The sequence below is a fragment of the Neophocaena asiaeorientalis genome, unplaced genomic scaffold, assembly GCF_003031525.2.
Source record: "Neophocaena asiaeorientalis asiaeorientalis breed wild unplaced genomic scaffold, Neophocaena_asiaeorientalis_V1.1 scaffold85, whole genome shotgun sequence".
NCBI classification, from domain to species: domain Eukaryota; kingdom Metazoa; phylum Chordata; class Mammalia; order Artiodactyla; family Phocoenidae; genus Neophocaena; species Neophocaena asiaeorientalis.
Genome location: NW_020174301.1, coordinates 1926142 through 1932881, shown reverse-complemented (window position 1 = coordinate 1932881; position 6740 = coordinate 1926142). Strand labels below are relative to the sequence as shown.

The following is a 6740-nucleotide window of genomic DNA, read 5'->3' as shown; positions in this document are numbered from 1 at the left end:
AGGGAGGGAGGAGAAAAATAAAAAAAGAACCTCAATCTAAATCTCACACTGTACAAAAATTAATTCAATTAATTTAAAATTAATTAAATAAAAGCGAACTCAAAATTATGATTTTTTTAGATATAAAATGTAAACCTATAAAACTTGGAGAAGTAAAGAAATGAGAAAATCTTTGGGACCTAGAGCCAGGTGAAGATCTCACAGGCATGACAACAAAAGTACAACCCATAAAAGAAAAAGATTAATAAACTGAACTTCATTAAAAATTAAAAATTTTGCACTGCAAAAGACCCTGTTAAGAGGATGGAAAGACAAGCTATGGGAGAAAATATTTGAAAACCTCATATTCAACAAAGGTCTTACATCTAAACACATAAGGAACTCTCAAAACTCAACATTAAAAAAACAACCCAACTGGAAAATGGGCAAAAGAGAGATGTAAACATTTCACCAAAGAGCAGATACATATGGCAAATAGCACAAGTAAGATGTTCAACATCATTAGCTATTAGGGAAATGAAAATTAAAACCACAATGAAATATTACTACACTCTGTCAGAGCACCTTAAATAAATAAAAATTAGTAAATTAAATGCGGACAAGAATGCAGAGAAGCCAAATATCTTATATACTGCTGGTGGGAAGGTAAAACAGAGGTGAATACAAAAATTCTGAAAAAATAGTTTAGTGATTACTTATAACTAATTAGTTATAACTTATAACTAATATGTATATGGTACATATACCTACCATATAATCCAGCATTTTACTCTTTGGCATTTACCTCAGAAAAATGAAAACTTGTGCTCACACAAAAAACCTGTACACTGGGACTTCCCTGGCGGTCCAGTGATTAAGACTCTGCACTCCCCAGTGTTTAAGAATCTGCCTGCCAATGCAGGGGACATGGGTTCGAGCCCTGGTCTGGAAAGATCCCACATGCCGCAGAAGCAACTAAGCCTAAGCACCACAACTACTGAGCCCGCGCGCCTAGAGCCCATGCTCAACAAGAAAAGCCACCGCAATGAGAAGCCCGTGCACCTCAATGAAGCGTAGCCCCAGCTCACTGCAACCAGAGAAAGCCCGCACGCAGCAACAAAGACCAAATGCAACCAAAAATATAAATAAATACTCCGCGCTCCCAATGCAGGGGGCCTGGGTTCAATCTCTGGTCAGGGAACTAGATCCCACGTGCCGCAACTAAAAGATCCCACGTGCCGCAACTAAAAGATCCCACATGCCACAACTAAACATCTCACGTGCTGCAACTAAAGATTCCACATGCCGCAACTAAATATCTTGCGTGCCGCAACTAAAGATCCTGCACGCAGCAACGAAGATCCTGCACAGAGCAACGAAGAACCGGCGTGCTGCAACTAAGACCCTGCACAGCCAAATAAATAAATAAATAATATATTTTTTTAAAAACCCTGTACACCAATGTTCATACCATTTATTTGTAATCCCCCCACCCACCCAAAAAAGGAATCAATCCAAATGTCCTTTGGTGAGTGAATGGTTAAACTCTGGTACATTCACACAAGGTAACACCACTCAGCCAAAAAAGGAATGAGCTACTGATATATGCAACAACCTGGCTGGATCTCAAGGCTATTAAGTTTAATGAAAAGGTCAATCTGAAAAGTTTATATACTTTATAATTCAATTTATGCAACATTTTTTGAACTGATGAAACTATACAGATGGAGAATGGAACAGGAATTTTCAGGGGATAAGGACAAGGTAGGGAGGGAGAGTTCCTCTGAGGTGATAAAACCATTCCATATCTTAACTGTGAACCTATACGTGGGATAAAAACATGCAGAATCATAGACACACACAAAAACACCTAAAAAAAAGGCAAAAAACCGAATATGGTCTTATAGTCCCGTATAGTATCAATGTCAATCTCCTGGTTTTCATATTGTACTCCAATTATATAAGATGCTAACATTAAGGGATGCTAAGTGAAGTGTTATTTTTGCAACTTCCTATGAGTCTATCATTATTTCTAAATAAAAAGTTAGGGGGGAAAAGTTCATTAATATAGGTTTAAATTCTACATTGCAGTTAATCTTCAAGAAGTTATTTATCACTGCCATTTTAAACCAGTTATCATTGAATATCTTCAATTATCTGAAAAGGATATTAAAATATTCCAACTACATATATGTTTGAGGACTGATTTTCTTCATATTCTTCAGCCAAAATAACATATTGCAACTGATTGAAACAATTATGAGAATTCAGCCATTATCTGTTAAAGAAGACATTAAGGAAATTTGCAAAAAATGTGAAACAAATCCACCTGTTTTGAAAAGTAATTAATTTTCATAAAAGTTTATATTACATGTAATATGTCTTTTAAAAATTAATTTTTTTGGGCTTCCCTGGTGGTGCAGTGGTTGGGAGTCCGCCTGCTGATGCAGAGGACGCGGGTTCGTGCCCCGGTGTGGGAGGATCCCACGTGCCGCAGAGCGGCTGGGTCCGTGGGCCATGGCCGCTGGGCCTGCGCGTCCGGAGTCTTAATTTTTAAATTCCTTAATTTAAATTTCTAATATAGTAAATATGAGTAAATATAACCCTTATATAAATAAGTTCTGAAGTTCCAAATAATTTTTTAAGACTGTAAAGTTGTTCTTAGGCCAAAAGGATAGAGAACTGCTGCTAAAATACTCAGAGATGATGGAGCATCAGATGAACACCTTACTCTCAATTAATTTGGAAAAAACAGGTTATTTTACTGAACTCCAAACTTCTAAGTTTGTGAACACTTAACAACTTTTAAAATGTTAATTAGAAATAATAGAAACAAAAGAACATGCTACAGACTAGGAACAGATCTTTGTAACTCATTTCTAAAAAAGGATTTGAGTCTAGAAAACATAGCAGATTTCTAAGAAAAGGCAAATACTGCACTAAGAAGTGGGCAGGCAACTCACAGGAGATATTTAAAAGTCCATTAAATACTCAATAGCACTAGTAATTAGAGAAATATGAAAAGCTATAACTGCCATCAGGTTAGCAGGTGAAAAAGTCTGCTAAAACCAACATGGGAGAAAGTGGAGCTGTGAGAACTCACACTCTGCTGGTAAAAGTATCAATTGTCAAAACAACTTTGGAGAGTAACTTGGCAAAAATCTGATGAATTAGAAAATGTCCAGGTAAACCCATTTGATCTATCAATTCTACTTCTAGGTATTTACAGTATGAAAACTTCTATATTTGCACAAGGAGCCACTGCGGCAAGGTTATACTACCCAATGGAAAAATAAATCACTACACCTAAAGGAAGCAACAGAAACAGATCTCAGAAGAGATGGTAAACAATAAAAACAAAAAGACAAAAAACAGAAAATTCCTTCCAGAATTAGCTCAAGATGGCAGAGTAGAAGGATGTGCACTCACCCTTTTTTATGAGAACACCAGAATCACAACTAACTGTTGAACAACCATCCACAAAAAAAATGCTAGAACCTACCAAAAAAGATACCCTACATCCAAAGACAAAGAGTAAGCCACAACAAGACAGTAGGAGGGGTGCAACTGTGATGAAATCAAATCCCATACCCATGGGTGGGCAACCCACAAACTGGAAAACAATTATTCTACAGAAGTTCTCCCACTGGAGTGAAAGATCTGAGCCCCACGTCAGGCTTCCCAGTTGCCTGGGGGTCTGGCAACAGGAGGAGTCCCCGTCAGAGAATCTGGCTTTGAAGACCAGCAGGATTTGATCACAGGACTTCCACAGGACTGGGGAAAACAGAAACTCCACTCCTGGAGGGCACACACAAAGTCTCGTGTGAACCAGGACCCAGGGGAAAAAAGCAGTGACCTCTTAAGAGACTGGGCCAGACCTAACTGCTAGTACTGGAGGATCTCCTGCAGAGGCAGAGGGTGGCTGTGGCTCACTGTGGGGACAAAGACACTGGCAGCAGTAGTTCTGGGAAGTACTCATTGGCTTGAGACCCTCACCTCCCGGAGGCCACCATGAGCCCCACCAAACAGCCTGTAGGCACCAGTGCTGGGTCGCCTCAGGCCAAACAACCAACAGGGAGGGAACCCAGCCACACCCATCAGCAGACAAGTGGGTTAAAGTTTTACTGAACACAGCCCTACCCACCAGAGGGACAAGACCCAGCTCCACCCACCACCCCTTCCTCCCAGTCAGGAAGCTTGCACAAACCTCTTAGATAGCTTCATCCACCAGAGGGCACACAGCAGAAGCAAGAAGAACTACAATCCTGCAGCCTGGGGAACAAAAACCACAATCATAGAAAATTAGACAAAATGAAACAGCAGAGGAATATGTCCCACCTGAAGGAACAAGATAAAACCCCAGAAAAACAACTAAGTGAAGTGGAGACAGGCAACCTTCCAGAAAAAGAATTCAGAATAATGATAGTGAAGATGATCCAGAAGCTTGGGAAAAAAATGAAGGCAAGGATCAAGAAGATGCAAGAAATGTTTAACAAAGACCTAAAAGAACAAAAGAACAGATGAACAACACAGTAACTGAAGTGAAAAATACACTAGAAGGTATCAATAGCAGAATAACTGAGGCAGAAAAATGGCTAAGTGACCTGGAAGACACAATGGTAGAAATCACTGCTGAACAGAATAAAGAAAAAACAATGAAAAGAAATGAAGAATATCTAAGAGACCTCTGGGACAACATTAAAACACACCAACATTTACATTATAGGGGTCCCAGAAGGAGAAGAGTGAGAGAAAGGACCTGAAAATATATTTGAAGACATTAATGAAAAGTACACTAGAAGGAATCAATAGCAGAATAACTGAGGCAGAAGAACGGAAAAGTGACCTGGAAGACAAAATGGTGGAATTCACTACTGCTGAACAGAATAAAGAAAAAACAATGAAAAGAAATGAAGAATATCTAAGAGACCTCTGGGACAACATTAAAACACACCAACATTTACATTATAGGGGTCCCAGAAGGAGAAGAGTGAGAGAAAGGACCTGAAAATATATTTGAAGACATAACAGCTGAAAACCTCTCTAATATGGGGAAGGAAACAGTCACCCAAGTCCAGGAAGCACAGACAGTACCAGGCAGGATAAACCCAAGGAGGAACATGCCAAGACACATAGTAATCTAAATGACAAAAATTAAAGACAAAATATATTAAAAGCAACAGGGGAAAAACAAGTAACACACAAGGGAATTCCCATAAGGTTATCAGCTGATTTCTCAGCATAAACTCTGCAGGGCTGAAGGGAGTGGTACAATATATTTAAAGTGATGAAAGGGAAGAAGCTACAACCAAGAATACTCTATGTAGCAAGGCTCTCATTCAGATTTGACAGAGAAATCAAAAGCTTTATAGACAAGCAAAAACTAAGAAAATTCAGCATTACCAGACCAGCTTTGCAATAAATGCTAGAGGAACTTCTCTAGGCAGGAAGAGTCCAGCAACTTTAGCAAACCTTGTACATATACAGACTGCTATATCAAAACCTCATGGAAACAGCAAACCGCAAAACTACAACAGATACACACACAAAAGGAGAAAAAGCCACCCAAACACAACACTAAAGATGGTCATCAAACCACAAGAGAAGAAAACAAAAGAGGAAAGGAAGGGGTTTCCCTGGTGGCGTGGTGGTTGAGAGTCCGCCTGCTGATGCAGGGGACAGGGATTCGCGCCCTGGTCTGGGAGGATCTCACGTGCCGCGGAGCGGCTGGGCCCGTGGGCCGTGGCCGCTGGGCCTGCGCGTCCAGAGCCTGTGCTCCACAGCGGGAGGGGCCACAACAGTGAGGGGCCCGTGTACCACAGAAAAAAGAAGAAAGGAAGAAAAAAGACCTACAAAAACAAACCCAAAACAATTAAGAATATGGCAATAGGAACATACATATCAATAATTACCTTTAATGTAAACGAATTAAATGCTCCACCCAAAAGACAAAGAATAGATACAAAAACAAGACCTGTATATATACTGTCTACAAGAGATCCACTTCAGACCTAGGGACACATACAGACTGAAAGTGAGGGGATGGAAGAAGGTACTATATGCAAATGGAAATCAAAAGAAAGCTGGAATAGCAATACTCATTTCAGACAAAATAGACTTTAAAATAAAGACTGTTAAAGAGACAAACAAGGATACTACATAATGATCAAGAGATCAGTCCAACAACAAGATATAACAATTGTAAATATATATGCACCCAACATAGGAGCACCTCAATAAGGCAAATACTAACAGCCAAAAAGGGAGAAACCAACAGTAACACAACAATAGTGGGGGACTTCAACAACCCACTTCCATCAATGGACAGATCATGCAGGCAGAAAATCAAATAAGGAAACACAGGCCTTAAATGACACATCAGACCACATGGACTTAATTGATATTTATAGAAGAGCATTCTATCCAAATGCCACAGAATACACGTTCTTCTCCTGTGCACATGGAACATCCTCCAGGACTGACCACATGCTGGGCCACAAAAAGCAAGCCTCAGTAAATTTAAGAAAATTGAAATCATATCAAGCACCTTTTCCAACCTCAATGCTATGAGATTAGAAATAAACTATAAGAAAAATATGTAAAAAGCACAAACATGTGGTGGCTAAACAACATGCAACTAAACAACCGATGGATCACTGAAGAAATCAAAAAATACCTAGAGACAAATGAAAACAAAAGCACAACAATCCAAAACCTATGGGATGCAGCAAAAGCAGTTCTAAGAGGGGAGTTTATAGCAA

The 6740-nt window shown here is 39.5% G+C and overlaps 1 protein-coding gene across 1 annotated transcript in view; it reads right to left on the bottom strand.

The window, feature by feature from the left end:
* Nucleotides 1-4206, bottom strand: part of SHOC2 (SHOC2 leucine rich repeat scaffold protein) — a 70691-nt gene extending 66485 nt beyond the window's left edge. The window contains exon 1 of the mRNA XM_024756056.1: nt 4187-4206. The gene's annotated coding sequence lies outside the window, so the exon portion shown is untranslated. The remainder of the gene's footprint in view (nt 1-4186) is intronic.
* Nucleotides 4207-6740: the final 2534 nt, after the last annotated feature.